At 37.6% G+C, this 20,833-nt stretch overlaps 2 long non-coding RNA genes, 11 other non-coding genes and 1 pseudogene across 47 annotated transcripts in view; all 14 read right to left on the bottom strand.

The window, feature by feature from the left end:
• Window positions 1–1,016: 1,016 nt before the first annotated feature.
• Window positions 1,017–6,680, bottom strand: LOC123390186. Its single transcript, XR_006604850.1, has 5 exons — window positions 6,317–6,680; window positions 5,085–5,169; window positions 4,492–4,621; window positions 3,437–3,519; window positions 1,017–1,099 (listed from the first exon to the last, which is right to left on the bottom strand). It is a non-coding gene; the product is annotated as an uncharacterized LOC123390186 (long non-coding RNA).
• On the bottom strand, window positions 1,586–1,657 carry LOC123390551. The gene has a single exon (XR_006605103.1). It is a non-coding gene; the product is annotated as a small nucleolar RNA SNORD113/SNORD114 family (small nucleolar RNA).
• LOC123390563 lies at window positions 4,148–4,219 on the bottom strand. Its single transcript, XR_006605113.1, has one exon. It is a non-coding gene; the product is annotated as a small nucleolar RNA SNORD113/SNORD114 family (small nucleolar RNA).
• LOC123390541 lies at window positions 5,782–5,853 on the bottom strand. Its single transcript, XR_006605093.1, has one exon. It is a non-coding gene; the product is annotated as a small nucleolar RNA SNORD113/SNORD114 family (small nucleolar RNA).
• A 2,580-nt stretch (window positions 6,681–9,260) lies between the features above and the next one.
• The window catches only part of LOC101683862, an 84,142-nt gene continuing 72,569 nt past the window's right edge, over window positions 9,261–20,833 (bottom strand). For 17 of the 35 annotated variants that reach the window (XR_006604838.1, XR_006604843.1, XR_006604836.1 and 14 more), the window contains 11 exons: window positions 19,948–20,026; window positions 18,972–19,054; window positions 18,346–18,421; window positions 17,642–17,823; window positions 16,985–17,070; window positions 14,821–14,898; window positions 13,645–13,715; window positions 12,644–12,726; window positions 11,558–11,643; window positions 10,632–10,717; window positions 9,261–9,738 (listed from right to left, as the gene is read on the bottom strand). This is a non-coding gene — a long non-coding RNA (uncharacterized LOC101683862). Of the gene's footprint in view, window positions 9,742–10,631; window positions 10,718–11,557; window positions 11,644–12,643; window positions 12,727–13,644; window positions 13,716–14,820; window positions 14,899–16,984; window positions 17,071–17,641; window positions 17,824–18,345; window positions 18,422–18,971; window positions 19,055–19,947; window positions 20,027–20,833 lie in introns of all 35 variants that reach the window. The other 18 variants (XR_006604810.1, XR_006604828.1, XR_006604824.1 and 15 more) reach the window with 9 other exon arrangements.
• LOC123390569 lies at window positions 9,269–9,343 on the bottom strand. The gene has a single exon (XR_006605117.1). It is a non-coding gene; the product is annotated as a small nucleolar RNA SNORD113/SNORD114 family (small nucleolar RNA).
• On the bottom strand, window positions 11,154–11,228 carry LOC123390555. The gene has a single exon (XR_006605107.1). It is a non-coding gene; the product is annotated as a small nucleolar RNA SNORD113/SNORD114 family (small nucleolar RNA).
• On the bottom strand, window positions 12,127–12,198 carry LOC123390556. The gene has a single exon (XR_006605108.1). It is a non-coding gene; the product is annotated as a small nucleolar RNA SNORD113/SNORD114 family (small nucleolar RNA).
• LOC123390553 lies at window positions 13,240–13,311 on the bottom strand. Its single transcript, XR_006605105.1, has one exon. It is a non-coding gene; the product is annotated as a small nucleolar RNA SNORD113/SNORD114 family (small nucleolar RNA).
• On the bottom strand, window positions 15,300–15,371 carry LOC123390570. The gene has a single exon (XR_006605118.1). It is a non-coding gene; the product is annotated as a small nucleolar RNA SNORD113/SNORD114 family (small nucleolar RNA).
• On the bottom strand, window positions 16,607–16,674 carry LOC123390559 (annotated as a pseudogene).
• Window positions 18,561–18,635, bottom strand: LOC123390558. The gene has a single exon (XR_006605110.1). It is a non-coding gene; the product is annotated as a small nucleolar RNA SNORD113/SNORD114 family (small nucleolar RNA).
• On the bottom strand, window positions 19,528–19,599 carry LOC123390545. The gene has a single exon (XR_006605097.1). It is a non-coding gene; the product is annotated as a small nucleolar RNA SNORD113/SNORD114 family (small nucleolar RNA).
• On the bottom strand, window positions 20,724–20,796 carry LOC123390560. The gene has a single exon (XR_006605111.1). It is a non-coding gene; the product is annotated as a small nucleolar RNA SNORD113/SNORD114 family (small nucleolar RNA).

Raw genomic sequence — 20,833 nt, 5'->3', positions numbered from 1 at the left:
CTAACATCACTTTACAAAATCTTTTCCCACACAGACTCTATATTTCATTAATGGAGCTCAGTCTTGCACATTCCAGATTAAAATATAATGTTTCCTGTCATATTTAGGTCATGGTACACTTTTAGGTCATTAGGTCATGGTATACTTTTAAATTAATTTAATAATTTTTAATATGACCCAATTTTAAATGACCCAATCCAAGACAACAGCTTTGACCATTACTCACCTTGGTCTCTCCTTATAGTGGCACAATGACTATTTAATGAGGTCAAAGCGGAAATCAGTTCCAGCACCCATTCTGAAGAGTACTAAGCAGAGAAAACATTGAGACTTTCCCTCCAATGACTCATAGTTTCCATTATTTGTTTGCATAGTCATCTGGACATTTAATAATGTTAATATTTGTTTTCCTCTTAACAAATCAAATGTCAAATTTTAATGGACTCAATCAATATCTATTACTTATCAATGTCTATCACTCTCACTTAAGATATATACACCTGATCATTTTATTTCCCGTTCCAATTATATTTCCTTATTATATATCTTAATAATAAAGTGTTTTACCCTCGGGCGCCTGGGTGGCTCAGTGGGTTAAGCCGCTGCCTTCGGCTCAGGTCATGATCTCAGGGTCCTGGGATCGAGGCCCGCATCGGGCTCTCTGCTCAGCAGGGAGCCTGCTTCCTCCTCTCTCTCTCTGCCTGCTTGTGATCTCTCTCTGTCAAATAAATAAATAAAATCTTAAAAAAAAAAAAAAAAAAAAAAAAAAAAAAAATAAAGTGTTTTACCCTCTTCAAATTTATCCATTTACATTTATCCTATTTTTTTAACTGAAGTACAACTGATACAAAAATTTCCTACAAAGATTATTAACATAATGCTTCATATTAACAAGGTATTTCTTTTTAAGTACGTTTGGTCGATCACTGATTGTATTTCACACTTTTTAGTAACGGAGTGAAAACAATTTTGAAAAACCAGCAAACCAGGAAAAGAATTTTGACTCTTACTGGCAGTGGGGTCCACGCTATCACCCACAGATTCGACCACGAAGCTGGCGACTAGGGTAGTTCGCTTCCGTCAGCTGATGGTGACCATTCTAAGGAGTACAAGACAGAGCAGGGGATAAAAGATGGAGACCTTACGTTCCTTCGCCCCTGTATCCCACCTTTCACTCAGTCCGTCATTTAGGTAGGCAGTGGTTTGGGATAATGTATATTTTGTTTTTCTTAAGCAAATGAAAAATATTGATCTTGTCCTTGACAGAAAACATGAATACTGACTAATACATAGGAATAACTATATCATCTATAGTCAAAGAAAAGATACATATGTATCTTCAACAGTAGGTATTTGTTTTTAAGATACAGTAACAGTATTTCTTACTAACCAACTATTTTAGTAACTGGACAATGTTCCACTACATCTTTCTCTATGTATTTATTATTTCATTGAGCTAATTATAATAAAAATAGAAAATGCACGAATGTAAAGGCTAAAAGAAGATCCTTATATATTCCTGACATGTGTCTGAAGGACCACTCGAAAGGGGGGCATGGGGACTGTGCACCCGCAACCACCTGCATTGGACCTCAGAGTTCCAGACACGTATTCATCGTACGCGACTCATACGCCACCAGCGGTCATCATCGATCCAATGTTGTACCTGTTTTCTTCATCTCTACAGTGTTTATTCATTCACTGATTGATTCACTAATTATTCTGAAACCCAATTACCAAAAATATGAAACCCTGAAATCCCTATTGTGCCTACAGAATTATTTTCACATCAATATATCTCTTTCTTTTAACACCCTACGTTTTTATGTTTCATGTTATTTCAGTATTTGTCACCGGGCTATAAGTGACCATCTTTATTAAATACGGCACTTTTAAAAATTACAGTGAAGACCCTGAAAAAAAAAACAAAAACCCCAGATGACAGCATTGACTCTTACTGCACTGCTCTCTAGGCCACCAGGCCGTACTACTTAAATTTGCCCATTCTGAGAAGGACAAAGCACAGGCGATGATTAAAAGGAAAAAGAAAAGTTAAATTCTTATTCCCGTTGACCCTTGATTTCCATATTCTCGCCCACTCATTTAGGATTTATAAAGTATTCCTCGTGCAGATATTTTATCTTCACAAAATGAACAGCAGGAAACTTGAAACAGACATACAACAACAAGAACACCGGACCCGTAATTATCTATGTTAATACGATCCTCGGACCAACAGATGACCATCCTTTTTTTTTTCAAGTAACAGTCCTGATCCCTTTGTTCCTTAATGAGTTTCAGTGTTTTCAAATGAAACTAATAAGATCTCCAAGCTGTCCGCAAATGTTCGAGTTAAACAATGCTTTGCCCTTTCTTTATTATTTGTATTTCTTTAGTGGTCCTATACTTAGTCTATTAACAATAATAATCTAAATCTATAAACCCAATACCTACTTTGGGGATATTCCTGACACCGGTCTCTAGGGTTACACAAACAGAATTCACAATGTTGGACTTCGTTCTCCAGACATACAGAACTCGCTGTCCACTGTTCATCACCACTGGCCCCTGCTTAGGCCTCTTTCTGTTCATCCTCATAAACTCTTATGGCTTAACAAAATTAATAGATACACAAAATTAAAAAATAAATAAAGAGAAGATCCCTGAATATCCTGAGTATCTCTACAATCTTCTCCAGAGACTGACTCGGTTTCAAAAACTGACCTCAAGGTTTACATTTATGGATTCACCAATTTAATGTCTCGTATCGATTTGATATTTAAGGCTGGCATATTCTGCCTTCTTTGGCTACATTTAATATTTGGAATAATATACTGAATGCCCTTAAACAAACCAGCTAAGCTCAAACACTATTACGCACACTGGTCTTTCCAACGTCCCTGTACACCACAGATGTGACCAGAGAGCACATGACCTTGAAGGTGCTTAAATCAGCTCACGTGGGTTCATTCTGAGGATACCGATCAGAGCAGGTTGATAATTTAAAAAAAAAAAAAAACCTTGCATTTCCCTTGTGTTGGACCCCAGTGGTCCAGACGCACACCACGCATCAGGTAGGACTCCTACGCCAACATTTATCCCTGACCCCGAAAAGACCACTTTCTCTTCACTCATTTCCATATTGTTGATTGATTAACTCGTTATTTCACTAATTATAATTCTGAAACTCTACTATTAAAAATAAAACAAGGTCTTGAGCCCCCTCGTATGTGACTAGAGTCATTCTCACGAGATGTCTGCCATGATCTACCTCCGTTTCTCATGTATGTGTTAATCGAAATAATACTTCTTATGAATCCTGCAATTTTACTAGCATACGGTTCACATTCTTTGACTCTATTTCCTACTTTTTACTAATACGAATATCTATAAGCAAAATACCAGAATAAAGGTAAGAAGTCTGATTATCACTCACACTCGTCTCCAGACTCCTGCACCAGAACCTCCACCCTCGAGCTCATGATCAGAGGGACGGATCCTTACGGCAGGTCCCCGTGTCTGTTCAAGGAGTGCAAGGCAGAGCAGATGACAAAAAAGTGAGACATTCTCTGCAGTGTTTCCTGCTTCTCATTTCGTAAAGCACACAGGTAGTCACTAACTTGGTATAAATACTGTTTTTCTCTCTCTTTTCTTTTTTACAAAAGAATGTAAAATATTTTATTAATAATATTTATATGGAAGACATAGTAAGATGAGAATATTTTGGTACTATTGGGTTAGATAAATATATGATTAAAAACTAATTCCCTATATTGTTTTTCTCTTTAAGAAAACACCTTTGATTTTACCACTGACCCAGAATCCAAACATGACCTATGACTTACACTATGTATGGCATCCTTAACGGTACATGCAACAGTCCAGTACCATCGAGTTCTAAAGGAAGCCCAGGGTCTTCACAGGATGTTAACAGTATTTCTTGCATAATCAAATAGTTTTACAACTGGACAATCCTTCACTCATTCATATCAATTTATACATTTATGTACAGATTCTCTCACTGATCCAGTTATGATAATAGCATGAAAATGCTTGAACTCTAAGACCAAAAACAAGATCTTTGTATATTCCTGATATGGGTCTAGAGAATCTCTTCAGACAACGGGAAGAGACTAGATTTTCTCTATCGGGCCTCAGAGTTCCAGACACGTACTCATCGTACGCGACTCAGACGCCACCAGTGGCTGTCACCGATCCAATGTCCTCCATTCTTCTCTCTTTGTTTAATTATTAAATTATTAATTTGCTACTAATAATTTCTAAACACTATGATTCACCATTACCCGAGAAGAGTTACTGCATTCCTAATCTGTACATAGATGATTCTTAGATCAATGTGTCTCTTTCCCTCATTATCCTCAGTTTTCCACTCGTGGATTAATTAATTTAATTTTCATATATCCTGTATTTATCACTGAGAGACATTGCCTTCAAGTACATTTTGTACTTTTAAATAATACAGTGAATTACCTTAAGAAAACCACTTAACCTAGAAGAGAACTTCAACTGTTTCTCACATGAACCTGCATCCTTCAACCACACAGAGGGAACCACAGAATTCACACCCACGAAGGTATGAAATCAGCCGAGCGCATCCATTCTGAGGAGGACAGAGCAGAGCAAGGTTAAAAAATGAGATTTAATTGCCACTGATCCTTGCTCTTTACTTCACAGGCTCAGGATTTAGATATTTATTTTTATCTTTATATCATATATTTCATATATAAATAATTTTATATGTTATACATAATTGTATAATAAAATATGTAAGTATGTGATAGAACATGTAACTACATAAATACATAAAAGGTTAAATAAAATAATAAATACATTAAAATATAGTTATACTATATAACACAAAATAAAATAGCCAATAAAATGAAATATATGAAATAAATAAAAAGGATTAATAAAATAATGCTTCATATCAACCTAATAATAACATTGGCATAGTTTAGCTTCCTTGATATTTTTAACAGTACTTCTGGATTCTTTTGAATAACACAGTAAGTGGCCTGAAACACACCACACAAGCCAAGATAAGAACCTGGACTCTTACTCACACGGTCTCCACACTCCTAAAACACAGACACAACCAGAGGGTCGTGACCTCTGTTGAATGTTGCAATAAGCTGGAGCGCGTCCGTTCTGAGGAGTACAGAGCAGAGAAGATGATAAAAAAGGAGACGTTCTTCCATTTATCCTTGATTTACATCTTTCATTTAGTCAGGCATTTAGGCAATCATTATTTGAAGTCTATTTCATTTTTCTCATAAGAAAACGAACCTACGTTGAACTTCACGCTGACCTAGATCATAAACATTGCCTGCAACTTTCCTTCAGAGACGTTACGCTCAGTTACCATACATTTCTCTCTGGACTTCAATGTTTTCAAAATAAAGTGCTAGTATTTCTTGTCTCCCACGTATTTTTTAAATTGGACCAGGCTTCTACAATTCAGCTTTTTTAAATACACGGTTCCACAGCTGTATTTCAATGGTCCAATTTTTTTTAAAAGATTTTATTTATTTATTTGACAGACAGAGATGACAAGCAGGCAGAGAGGCAGGCAGAGAGAAAGGCAGAAGCAGGCTCACCGCAGAGCAGAGAGCCTGATGCGGGGCTCGATCCCAGGACCCTGGGATCATGACCTGAGCCGAAGGCAGAGGCTTAACCCACTGAGCCACCCAGGCGCCCCTCAATGATCCAATTTTAACAAGAACATAAATGTATGAAGAGAAAGACTGTATGTCTCTCGTGTTGGACCTCAGAGTTCCAGACACGTATTCATCGTACATGACTCATACGCCACCAGCGGTCATCATCGATCCAGTACCGTCCTTCTTTTTCTTCATTCATTTCTATTTATTGATTAAAACATGAATTCATTAACAATCATTTCTGAACACTATGAAAAACAAAACCCCAGAAGAGCCCTGGTATCCCTAATCCATACATAGATTACTCTCGTATCAATGAATCTCTTTTATTAATTATCCTCAGTTTTCTACACATGGATTCATCAGTGTTTCATGTGCTCCATATTTATCACTGAGATACAGTTGCCTTTTTTAAATTGTATTTCAGGCTTTTTAATAATAAGTGAATAGCCTTTAAGACAACACCGGGAGGGGTGCCCGAGCAGCTCAGTTGGTGAAGCGGCCAACTCCTTGTCTCAGCTCAGGTCTTGACCTCAGGGTTGTGAGTTCAAGCCCCACGTTGGGCTCCACATTGGGCATGGAGACCACTTAAAAAAAATATGAAAACCAAGAAAAGAATTTTAACTATTACTCACATTAACCTCTGTCCTCTTCTTCTGTAGAGGAAACCAGTAGCTCACGACCATGGAAAAGATGCTTCACGCAGCTCCAAGGAATCCATTCCGAGGATGACAGAGCAGAGCGGGTGACAGAGAAAACACTGAAACCCAACAGCCACTGACCCCCAACTGCCACTGACCCTTGTGCCCCATATTTCAGAGTCAGGATTCATTTATTGTTTTCAATATGTATATATTGTCTTACAAAAGGGAAAACTCAATTTCACTACCAAAAAGAATAAAATTCACTCTTCCTTATCAAAGTATATACGACCTCAAAGAGGTGAGAACTTTGCCCATTTCTTTTTTTTAAGATTTTATTTATTTGACAGAGAGAGGATCACAAGTAGGCAGAGAGGCAGGCAGAGAGAGAGAGAGGGAAACAGGCTCCCTGCTGAGCAGAGAGCCCGATGTGGGACTCGATCCCAGGACCCTGAGACCATGACCTGAGCTGAAGGCAGAGGCTCAACCCACTGAGCCACCCAGGTGCCCCATGGAAAAGTATTTTGTAAATAAATCTATAATCTCCTTTTGGGTCTTTTATGCTGATATATTCTATTTTTTTAATTGGATCAATGAAATAATAAATAAATAAGTAAGTATGAAGTGGGCACAATATTGTCCAGTTACAGAAATATGTGGTTAGACAAGAAACACTGTTAATATATTTTGCAAACATGTCTATTAGGAAATACATGGTAGGATGGTGTTATTCTTTCTAAGTAACCATCAGTGTTCATGCTGTCTGCTACAAGACTGATACTGTTCATTTTCCTAAGAAAAATAAAATACATGTTATCCCAATTCATTGCTTATTCACGATGGACGGGATAAAAGGTGGAATGTGGGGGCCAATGATCATAAGGTCTCAGTTTTTCGATCATCGGCTCTGCCTTGTGCTCCTTGAAATGACCCCCCTCGGCTGATTCGGACATTCCCCCAAAGCCACGAGCTTTGTGGTTGCATCTACGTATTAAGAGCATAGGAAACAAGAACAGTCAGAATTCTTTACTTGGTTTGGTGGTCTTTTAAAACTAGATTTTAGCTGCACAATTAATAATGTGATATAAAGTTAAGGATCACAACCATAGCCAGATAGTAAATTTGAGGCTAATAAGAAGCATTATAGTAATTAATCTATATAGGCAACATTTTGGTTAATTAATGAAAGATACTGTCAGTAGGAAATAATTCTAAAGACAAATGTTGGATATATTTAAGACTCTTGTTTCAAGTTTTTGTGGTCTCCAAGCATTTATTGTATTGTTGTTAGTTAATTGATGAATTAATTCAATAAAAACATGTAGACATTAGTGACTGTAATGAGGCCCAAACGTGACTGTTCATGTCTGAATGGCAAACATGGAAATTAATTAGTCTATTCCCTTTTTTGGAATTGTTTCAGTGAATGTATATCTGGAATGTACAAAGATCATACTCTCATAGTGATTTTGTGGACACAGATTCATTGTTATTAATGGACTAATGATGGAACTATTAAGCAAATACAAATAAATATGTAAAGAACAAGAGGGCAGAACATTGTCTCACTGTTAAAGGTTGTGACCAAGCAAGTTGTATCAGTAATAGCCATTGAAAGCAGTGATACCCATTAAGAAATAAATGGACAGGGGCGCCTGGGTGGCTCAGTGGGTTAAGCCGCTGCCTTCGGCTCAGGTCATGATCTCAGGGTCCTGAGATCGAGGCCCACATCGGGCTCTCTGCTCAGCAGGGAGCTTGCTTCCTCCTCTCTCTCTCTGCCTGCCTCCCTGCCTACTTGTGATCTCTGTCTGCCAAATAAATAAATAAAAATCTTTATTAAAAAAAATCTTATCCAAATATACTAATAGAATAAAAACACATGAACACAACTAAAAACAAGATCCTCATCTGTTCTTGACTCCTGTGTATAAGATCCCGTCAAACGATGGGAATAGGCTACATTTCCTGGTGTGCTGGCCCTAGGAATTCAGAGAGAACTCATCGCGGAGGACTCAGACGCCACCGGGGGTCATCATCGGCCCCAGACGGCCCTTCTTTACCTTCCTTCGATTCTGCACTGTTTACTGACTCACTCGCTCATTTACTAACAATGATTTAAAACTTTATTATTCAGAATAATGCAAGAGTCACCATACCCCAATCTGCATAGAGAATTGTTCTCACATCAACATATCTTTTTGGTTAATTATCTTAACTTTCACCTCTGATATAATTTAAAAAACCAAAAAATAAAAAGATAATGTGAATTTAAAAAACAAAAAATAAAAAGATAATGTGAAAAAATTACCTTAAACCTCATGCTCGTAATAATATAACATTTCATAGGAATTCAATAGTCATCACTAGGCTACAGTTGCCTACCTTTAACTCTACATGGCACTTTTAAAAATAAACCAAATATCCTTAAAAAAAAAAAACAACAAACAAACAAACATAGCTGAAACCAAGACAAGAACTTGACGATTACTCACATGGGGTCTCCATGCTTCTAACATACAGATGTAATCATGGAGCTCACCAGCCTCACACAATGCTTCCTCAGTGTGTCTGTCCAGAGAAGTACAAAACACAGTCAGTGAGAAAAAAGAAAGTTAAGACCTTATCTCCACTGATCCCTGCTTTCCATATTTCATTTCCTCACTTATTTTTCACTTAATAAAAGGAACAACCTCATCCTTGACACTGGCTCAGAGAGACTAGACTCTTACCAGTATTAACACTTAGCTAAAAAGGTAACATCCTTTCTCTACTTATTTCCTAATGAATATAAATATTTTCAATTTCAATATTTTTAGTGGTTCTATCATGGATCCACTAAGAATAACAAACTCAAACATATAAATTCAAAATAAGAACATGATCTTTGTATATCGCTAACATCCATGTACAGAATCCAACAGAACAGAAGGAATAGTTGTTATCACGTTGGACCTCAGATACCCAGATGCGCACTGCCCATCATCCATGGATCAGCCGTCACCTGTCATCATCACTGGTCCATTAGAGGCTCCCTTGCTCTCAACTCCTTTCTACACTTGTTTTGATTAAATAATTAATTCACTGAAAAGATTAACATGAGTATAATTTACAAAAACCCAAGAATAAGATGCCTGAATGCCCTTAACTTCTAATATAGAATCATTGCCAACACAGCTTCCATTTCTTTTATTAATCAAACTCAATGTTATGTAAGAAATTAATGAATACAATGGTTTATATCATATTTATTCGTCAGCCATAGTGAACATTTTCATGATACTTATTACTTTCTAATAATACCACAAACACACACAAATGACCCAAACAAAAACAAAATTTTTGACCATTACTCTCCTTGTTCCATCGGTCACGTGACAAGCCTGCTTCCCAACGGAAGACGGAATCAGCTGGAGCCCCTGCTTTGAAGAGGACAAAACAGAAGGGGATGAAAAAAATTGAGGCTTTCTCTCCACTGACCCGTCCATCCCACCACTCAGTTACATAATCACGTGAGCACTTATTAACTTAATGGATATATTTATTCTTGCCTTACAAGTAAACTTCAAACTTGGAACCACATCAACAGTTCCAACAACAACTGACTACAGCATTTCGTGACTTTACTCAACCCTGGTCAAAGATGTAACACACCCGGTCCTTTCTATCCAATGTATGTTGATAATCTTTTACCTTGTTCTGTATTTACCTCACCTTTATTCATTTATACATGTGTTCATTTATCCTATCATTAATCGTTTCATACATTAATTACTAATTACTAATACTTTCATAAATCAATTACTAAAATTCATAAATTACTAAGCTCCATAAATTACTTACGAACATCAACAATGAAATCCTTCTTTATTACTGACATCTGTATAGAGGATCCCCAAACACAGGAGAAACAGACTAGTGTATTTATGGATCAGATCTGAGTTCCAGACATTTACCACCAGTTTTCATCCTTGGTCCAAGACTCACTCTTTCCCTTCTCATAAACATTTATTTATTAATTCATTAATAAAAAAATACACATAAATCAAAATATAAGAATATGGTCCTTCAGCATTCCTAACGTCTTTATACGTTTATACATTAATATAGTCTCTGTAATATTACAGTGACTCAATCTCTCTCATTAACTGACCTTGGTGTTACATTTATGGATTAGTAAACATAATGCTACATATCAATCCAGTAGTAAACACTGTTATATTTTGCCTTCTCTGATTTTATTTAATACCTTGGAATAAACACACTGAATAGCCCTAAATAAACCAAGATAAAAGCTCTGAGTCTTACTCACATGGTCTCCACGCTCCTCCAACGTAGATGCAAGCAGAGGGCTGGCGACCTTGGACGAATGTTACCGTCTGCCGGAGTGTGTCCATTCTGAGGAGTACGGAGCAGAGCACATGATTTAAAAAAAAAGAGAGAGAGAGAGAGACATTATTCCACTGATTCCTGCTTTAATTCTTCCATTTAGCCTGGCATTTAGGAAATCATTACTGAAAAATATTTATTTCACCGTCTTCCACAAAAATGAACTACTTTGAACTTCCCAGTGATCCAGGATATAAAAACCATCTACAATGTGTCCTATCTCATCCGAGCCAACGAGGGGACAGTCATATACCATTTCCTTCTCTTTGGACTTCAGTGTTTTCAAATTATATTAATAATACTTCTTGCCTCCCCACATATTTTTAAAATTGGACAATGTTCCTACAATGTGTATTTTTTTACGTATTTCCTTACTGCTATTTCATTGATCTGATTATAATCGAGAATGGAAATGCATGGGGAGAAAGACCGCCTCTCTTCTGTGTTGGACCTCAGAGTTCCAGACACGTATCACTCATCATCCGTGATTCATACGCTGGCAGTTATCATCACTGATCCAGAAAGACCGCTTTCTTCTCATTCATTTCTACATTCTTCGTTAATCAGTAATTCACTAATTGCTATTTAAAACTATATGATTCACAAAACCTGAAGAAGGAACGTTTATCTATAATATGAATCTGGAATCATTCACGTATCACTCTTCTCTCTCATCAGTTATCCTGCTTTTCATAAATGCACTGATCAATGTAAGGGTTCTTTTCAATCCTGTATTCATTACTAGGCCCCAGCTGGCCTTCTCTGGTTGTAATTCATATTTTGTATGAACACAATGACTATCCTTAGCAAAATACCAGAAACAAGACAGGAACTTGGACCATTACTCACATCCGTCTCCTGTCGCCCCAGTACAAAAATACAACCTGAGGGCCCTTGATCAGGGAGAATCCTCACGCAGGTGTAATCTGTCCATCCTGCAGAGTGTAAAGCAGAGCATATCACAGAAACAGTCAAGACATTCCATTCTATTGGTCCGCGCTTTTAACCTTTCATTAAATCCACTGTTGGTCAACTCTTAATTTGGTGTAAATATTTTTTTCTCTTGAGAAAATGAATAACTTTGCTTTACCAATGACCCAGAATCTGAACATTGTCTACGACTTACACTCTCCACAGCATCCTTAGCCATACATCTAACGGTCATGTAGCTCTCACTTCTAATTAAACCTCAGAGTTTCCAAAGAATGTTCATAGTATTTCTTGCATAATCACATAATTGGACAATGCTTCATTACATTCCCCTTTATTTATGTCTATTGATTATTTAACTAACCCAATTATAAAAATTGAAAGAAAATGCAGGAACAATAACAGCAAAACAAGATCCTTGTGTATTCTGGACATCTGTCCACACGGGATCGCTTCAAACAATGGGAATGCACAAGATTTCTCTTCTGTTGGACCTCAGAGTTCAAGACACGTATTCATCACATATGACTTATATGCCATCAGTGGTCATCATCAATCCAATATTATCCCTCTTTTTCGTTATTCATTTCTAATTGTTTACTGAGGAAATCATTAATGCACTAATAATTTTAAATGCTGTAATTCATAAAACCTGAGGAAGAACTCAAATGTCCCTACTTCTACCTAGATCATCCTCACATCAATGTATCTCTTGAATTAATTTAATGAATGATCCTTTAATTAATATTGCTTACATCAGCTCCCATGTATCTGCTTTGAGACATGGGTAGCACAGTCCGTGATAAAACATAGAATTAAACGTTGATTTCCATTGAGTGTTGCTTTCCACATTAATCATGCACGGGTTAACTAGTATAATAGTCTACATAGCCCGCATTTATCAGGGAAATGCAGTGCCTCTTTTCATTATACGCTGTAGGTTTTTAATAATACAGTGAATGACCTAAAACCTTAAACCAAGAAAATCATATCACTGTTACTTACATTAATCCCCATCCTTCTACTACAGAGGCAAGCACAGAACTCAGGATCATGGAAGACGTTACATCTGCTCAGGTGTGTCCGTTCTGAAGAGCACACAGTGGGGCAAGATAAAAAAAGGACTGAGGTATGGTGTTCGTGGCACTGGCATCCGATCTTTAATTTACTCCCTTATTAAGTAATGAATTACAACACCGTATATTTTTTTCTCGTAAGTAAAGGAACGCTATCAATCTAGCTGATAAAGAATCTGAACATTGGTTATTACTTATCCATAACTGCATCATCCTCAAAGAGCAAGTCCTGTACTATATGCTCCCTTGTAGACATCAGCATTTTAAATACGCACTAACACTATTCCCTACCTAACCACCTATTTTTATAATTGGACAAGATTTCGCTGCTTTAATCTTTATTTATTCACATGCTTGTTGATTGATTGTTTCATTGATCTAATTATAAAAATTAAAAGAATTTTCATTTTTTAAAATTAAAAAATTTTTTAATGGACAAGGACCCATAACCAAGATCCTTGTATGTGCTTGGTGTCTGTCTACAGAGTCACCTCAAACATGACAATAAACCAGACTCCATTTCTGCTGGACCTCAGAGTTCCAGACACGTATTCATCGTATCCGACTCATACGCCACCAGCGGTCATCATCGATCCAGTGTTGTCCGTTTCCCTTCACGCAACTCTACGTTTCTGTCGAGTTATTCATTGAATCGCTCGTAATAATGTGAAAACCCTGTCATTCACAGAAGCCCAAGAAAACTCAGGATATTCTTAATCTCTAAATAGAATCATTCTCAATCAATATATCTCTTTAAAATTATGTTGTTATTCATTCAGGTATTAATCAATATCATGTTTCATACAATTCAGTATTTGTCACTGAGCTCCTGTTGGCCTTCTGTGATTCTAATGGAACTCTCAAGTAATATAATGAATTCCCTGAATAATAAAATCACGGAAACCAAGACCAGAAACGGGATTTACTCACGCTGTTCTCTGCACGTCTAACAGAGGGATGCGACCACCGAGCTCGCCACCAGGCAGGATTGCTTACATCAGCTCAAATGTGTCCATTTTGAGACATGAAAAGCACCGTCGATGATAAAAAATAAAATAAAATAAAACGTTCATTTCCATTGATTCTTGCTTTCCACATTTCATTTACACGGTCATTGAGATATCTAAGAATGTTGCATTAACATTGATTTTTGTTTGTTTTAACAACAACAGCAACAAAAATCCTCAGACTTATGATTGATCCAGAACCATAAAATTGACTCTGACCTGTTCATGTCTAAATGACTACTGGCTAGAGAAGTGACAGTCCTGATCTATTTAGCTCTTAATGGGTGTCAGGGTTTGCAATTTTCCTGGTTATTTCATCATCACTGGTCTTCGGGGCTGAACAATGCTTCACGCGTTTATGTTTATCACCATTCGTATTCCTCAGTGGTTCTACCCTTGATCCACTTGTAATAATAAATATAAATGTATGACCCAGTGAAACCATTCTCTTTGCGCTTTCCATAGGATCAACTCACAGAAAGGACTGTGTATTGAATGGGACCTCCACGATCGACATAAATACTATCAATCATCCGTAACTGACCTGCCACCAGTTATTCTCATAGGCAGATAAAAGATCAACTTTGCCTTTACTCATTTCTACATCTGTATCAATTCAATCATTAATTCAATGATTATAGTAAAATACCTGATTAACAATGACCAAAGAATCAACAAATTGGATATTCCTAACTTCTATCTATAGAATAATTGCTAACATAGATAATCTCTCTCTCTCATTAATCAATCTAAGTGTTACATAGTATCAATAATCAACATAGTATTTATCACTGGGCCATAATTTACTTTTTGATTATTTTTTTAAAGATATTATTTATTTAATACAGAGAGAGATCACAGGTAGGCAGAGAGGCAAACAGAGAGAGAGGGGGAAGCAGGCTTCTTGTTGAGCAGAAAGCCTGATGCGGGGCTTGATCCCAGGACCCTGAGATCATGACCTGAGCCGAAGGCAGAGGCTTGACCCACTGAGCCGCCCAGGTGCCCTACCTTTTGATGATATTTATAAAATTTCAATAATAATGTGAATATCCTTAAACAAACGACCCAAACCAAGACAAAATCTCTAATTACTACTCACCTTGCTTTAGTCTCCTAAGGCGCAGGCAACATAACGACCATGATCAGGGTAGAGGTGAAATCAGCTGGAGCATCTCTACTGAAGTGTACCAAGCAGAGAACATGAGAAAAAAATGAGACGTTCTTCCACTACCCTTGCTTTACATCTGTCACTTGGTCTGGCCTTCAGGAAATCGTTACTGGAGAATATTCATTTCATTACCATTTATAAAAAGGAACCGCTTCGAAGTTCATCAACATTGTCAGTAACGTGACCAGTCTATACCATCCAAGCCAAAGAGGGAACAATCATGTACCATTTATTTCTCTATGGACTTCAGCATTTTCAAATTATATTAATAGTACTTCCTGGCTCCCCACATATGTTTAAATACTTCTACAATTCACTTTTTTAAAATATATTTTCTCATTGGTGTTTCATTGATCCAATTACAATCAAGAATGGAAATGCACAAAGAGAAAGACCCCATCTCTTCCGTGGTGGACCTCAGAATTCCAGACACGCATCGTTCATCATCCGTGATTCATACGCCGGCAGCTATCACAGACCCAGAAAGACTGCCTTCTCTTCATTCATTTCTACATTGTTTATTAGGTCATTAATTCACTAATTATAAAACTGTATGATTCACAAAAACTCAAAAGGGCCTTGATTGCCGTGATAGATATCTGGAACCATTCCCATGTTATACCTCCGTCATATTTATTATGTTTTTCATAAATGTTTTAATCAGTGGAACACTTCATTTCAACCTCGTATCTGTCACCAGGACACAGCTGGCCATTTGAGCACTACAACCCAGGAATCTGAGTTGATTTCATCTTTTCTATTACTGCAGTAAAGAGGGTTGGACACACCACCCAAATCAAAACAAAAACTTTGGTTATTACTCATATTGGTCTTCCATCTCCTAAAACAAAGACTCAAGCCTGGAACTCATGATCAGGGAAGAATCCCAGCTCAGGTGTGCGGCGTCTGTCTTCGGGAGTGTACGGCAGAGCCCACGACAACACAGGCTGAGACACTGTTTCCACTGGTCTTCGCCTTTCCCCGCCCACACAGTCAGTCATCTGGGATCTGGGCCATCACTAATCTGGGGTATGTATGTTTTCCCTTAAGAAAACAAACTTCAGGGCGCCTGGGTGGCTCAGTGGGTTAAGCCACTGCCTTCGGCTCAGGTCATGATCTCAGGGTCCTGGGATCGAGTCCCGCATCGGGCTCTCTGCTCGGCAGGGAGCCTGCTTCCCCCTCTCTCTCTCTCTGCCTGCCTCTCCATCTACTTGTGATTTCTCTCTGTCAAATAAATAAATAAATAAATAAAAAGAAAACAAACTTCAAATTACCACTGACCCAGTCGACAAGCACTATGCAGGACTTATGCTATTTATACCGTCCTCAGCTGTACAGGTAACAGCCACGCGCAACGTGGTTCTAACTGCACATCAGGGTTTTCATGGTAGAGAAATAGTATTAATTATTAATCACTAATAATAAATTAATAAATTGAGTCCTAGTTATTGCCTAACCACATCTTTTTATAATTAGACAATGCTTCCCTCTCTTCATCATTTTATTTATTTATTTATAGGACCTCTTATTTACCTATATGTAAATTTACATTTACATATATGTAAATGCATTGTATGCATATATGTATACTTACATACATGTATACGTAACAATACATATAAATGCATGTACACTAAGACCAAAATCAAGATCTTGCTATGTTCCTGACATCTGTCTGTTACAAATAATAATGAGAACGGACTGGATTAATTTCCTGTTGGACCTCAGAGTTTCACGTATTCATTGTACAGGACTCATGCGCCACCAGTGGTCATCATCGATCCAATACTGCCTCTCCTTCTACGTTACATTCTTTGGAGATTGAGTGAATCACTAGTTCACTGATAATTTAAAATCCTATTATTCACAAAAAACGAAATGTGTTTTTATGTCCTTAAACCGAATATACATCACTATCCTTCATTATTATCTCAGTTTTCCACACGCGCATTAATCAATACAGTGTTTTCTCAAATTCAATATTTATCACCGAGCTACAGTTAGCCTTCTGTGATTCTATATGGAATTTCTGAATATGGCAAATGAGCCGGAAAAAATCACTGAAATAAAGAAAAGAAATCGGACTATGACTCACATGGGACTCTGTGCCTCTGTCACACCGAAGCTATCGTAGAGCTCGCCACCTTGGAATAATGCTTGGTTAGCTCGCATCTGTCCATTCTGGGAAGTACAAACCATAGTCAGTGACAGAAAAAAATGATAAAAATTTAATCTCCATTGATACTTGCCTTCCACATTGATGTTCCTCAGTCTTTTAGGAATCCAAAAATTTTCGTAACATAGATCTTTGTCTCTTAACAAAAAGGAAAACTTCAAACTTGACACTGACCCAGAACAATGAAACTGACTCAATTATTCATGTCTATATAATCCTTAGCAAAAGAAGGAAAAGCCAGGAAACAACTATTTCACGAAGGGCATCAGTGTCTGCGAATTTTATTACTGACATGACAACATTACATTCAGAATTAGGGAATAACTAACGTTTTCCTCTTAATCTATTATTTATATTTTCTTTAATGATTCTTCTTTACATATATTCTAATTTTTTATTATTTTTTTCCCTTTTTTTTATTGTGTCATGTTTGTCACCATACAATAACCTCATTAGTTTTTGATGCAGTGTGCCAAGATTCATTGTTTGTGTACAACCCCCAGCCCTCCATCTTTCATGATTCTATCACTGGTCCATCCATAATAACAAATATAAATGTATTCATCCAAGGGGTACCTTCATGGCTCAGTCGGTTAAGTGCCTGACTTCTGATTTTGGCACAGGTCATGTTCTCAGGATCATGGGATCTAGCCCCGTGTCAGACAGATACGAGGTTGAAATGAAGTGTTCCACTGATGAAAACATGCTGGGCATGGTGCTTTCTTAGCATTCTCTCTCTCCCTTTCTGCCCCTCCTTTCTAAAAATAAGTCAGTAAATAAACTAATATATAAATTCACCCAGAATAAGGATGTAATCTTTATACATTCCTAGCATCTATCTGTAGGATCAAATAAACAGAGAAAATAGAATACTAATTATATTGCACCTCCGGGTTCCAGACACATACTGTCTGTTGTCCACTGACTCCTCCCCACCAGTCACCGCCACTGGTTCCAACAGAGGTTACTTTATTCACTTGTACATTTCTATCAATGGAAACATACCTCCATTGATCATAATAAAATCAATACACTATTCAGAAAAACTGAGGCAATACTTGAATATTCCTAAACTCTTCCTATAGAATCACTGCCAAAATAGATCATATCGCTTTCAATAATAAATGTTACGTATTATCAATTAATCAGCATAATGTTTCATATCATATTTATCACTGAGCTGTAATTAATATTTCCTTGTATTTACTATGTTTTAATCAGACCATGAAAGCCCTTAAACAATGACCCAAAGCAAGGAAAAAACGTCGATCATTACTCACGTTAGTCTCTTTCCTGTAAGAGGGAACATGGTGCCCTGGACCAAAATGAAGGCAGAAATCACCTTGACCTTCTATTCTGAAAAGTACCAAGCACAAAGAGTGATAAAAAGATTAAGATGTTCAACTGATCCATATTCCTGTCTACTGATTCTTTCATGATTCAATAGTATTAAGAAAAGCAAGTGCATGAAGAGAAGGAAGCCATCTCTCCTGTGCTGGACCTCAGAGTTTCAGACACGTATCACTCATCATCCGTGACTCAGACGCCGGCAGTTATCATCCCTGATCCAGAAAGATGGCGTTCTCTTCATTCATTTCAATATTGTTTACTGACTCACTTATCAACTCACTAGTGATAATATTCAGATTCCATTATGTACAAGCCCCAATAAGGCCTTGATATCCCTAATATGCTTCTAGACCCATCTTTCTATCGTTGTATCCCTGCCCTGGATCGGTTTCTCCTACACGCTTCCTGAAAATCAATACGCTGCTTCCTAAAAATCTCCTAGTTGTCAGTAGGATAAAGAGAACCCTCTTTGATTATATTTCAAATACTGGATTACGACAGTAAATATCCTTAGACCAACAACCCAAACCAAGAGAAGAAATGCGATTATGCTTACACGGGTCTCCAGTCTCCTAAAACAGATGCAAACGCAGAGGTCAGGATCAAGGGAGAAATCCTTAAACCAGGTCCAGTGTCTTTCTAAGAAGTACAAAGCAAAGCAGGTGATAAAAACGGTTGAGACATTCTCTCCCTTTATGCCAGATTCAACGTCCACACAGCTCTCTAGGCAATCATTAGTCTGGTGTACGTACTTCGGTCTGTTACGAAAACCAACGACTTCGATCATACCACTGGGCCAGAATGTGGACATGATGTAATTCACACTGTCTACATCATCCCAACCCTAAGTGGTAACAGTCAAATAGCATTTGTTTCTACCTGAACTACCGGGTTTCCATAATAGAGTCATAGTATTCCTTGCCTCACTATATATTTTTGTAATTGGACAATGCTTTACTCTAGTCATCTTTATTTATTTATAGGTTCTCACATTTATCCAATTGTAAGAATAAAATAAAAATGCATCAACACCAAGACCAACAGCAAACCTTTCCTTTGCTCCTGGTATCGGTCTATAGGATGCCTTCAGACTGGGAATGGAGTAGACCAGGTTGGACCTCAGAGTTCCAGACACGTATTCATCGTACACGACTCATACGCCACCAGCGGTCATCATCGATCCAATACCGTCCCTCTTTTTCTATTTGTTAACTGATCAGATCATTAATTCACTACTAATTTTTAAGTGGGATGACCCCAAGGAGACTTGGTACATACAAGTCCCAAATCTGTACACAGAATTCACCTCACATCAGTGTCTCTCCTCAGTGTCTTCAGACGGCAGACCTGCATTCACCAATGTGCTTCGTACGTTCTGTATTTAACACGGAGATCCAGCTGCCTTCCTTAATTCTATTTTATGTGTTTTAATAAATAGTACTAATAAATCATCAATTAAAATTTATAACCAACAGGGAATAACCTTTAGAAAATCCCCTTAAACTGACAAGAGAACATCAACTGTCACTCACAGGAATCTCCGTCCTGTTATACAGAAGCAACAGACCTCGCGCCCCGGGAAGTCACCGAATCATCTCGTGCGCATTCATTCTGAGGAGTACAGAACACAGTGGAAGATTTAAAAAAAAAAAATTGGAACCTAATCCATACTGTTCCTTGCTTGCTGCATTTCATTTACCCAGTATTTGATATTCATTTCTGTTTCTTTACATACGTATGGTCATCTTATAAAAATCTGATCTTTGGTCTGAGAAACAAAGTGATTCCCACTTAGGCACGCCTATAGACTCACGGCCAAAGAGATGACCTTTGGTCCACTTATTTCTTAGTGGACATCAATCAGTTTTTCCAGCTTTTCACATTAATATATTCTGCTGTGGGGGTGCCTGGGTGGCTCAGTGGGATAAGCCTCTGCCTTCGGCTCAGGTCATGATCCCAGAGTCCTGGGATCAAGCCCCGCATCGGGCTCTCTGCTCAGTGGGGAGCCTGCTTCCCCCTCTCACTCTCTGCCTGCCTCTCTGCCTACTTGTGATCTCTCCCTCTATGTCAAATAAATAAATAAAATCTTAAAAAAAAAATATTCTGCCTTGATACCTGGGGTTTGTATTTGGACAATACCTCACGCTATTCTTCCTTATGTGTTTATCTGTATTTGCATGATGGTTCTACCATTGATCCATTAATAATAACATCTATATCTATGAAACAAAACAAGAATGTGACCTCATACTTGACAGCGCTCTGTAGAATCGATTTCAAGAGAAGGAACAGACCAAATTACGTTGTGTTGGACCTCAGAGTTTCAGACACATAGTTTCATCGTCCATGACTCCTATGCCACCGTCCTCATCACTGGTCCAGGACTGAGTCTCTTCTTAGTTCATTTCTACTTTTGTA

This window comes from Mustela putorius, unplaced genomic scaffold, assembly GCF_011764305.1.
Source record: "Mustela putorius furo isolate JIRA1106 unplaced genomic scaffold, ASM1176430v1.1 tig00000129_pilon_pilon_pilon, whole genome shotgun sequence".
NCBI classification, from domain to species: domain Eukaryota; kingdom Metazoa; phylum Chordata; class Mammalia; order Carnivora; family Mustelidae; genus Mustela; species Mustela putorius.
This window is presented reverse-complemented; position numbering and strand designations above follow the sequence as displayed.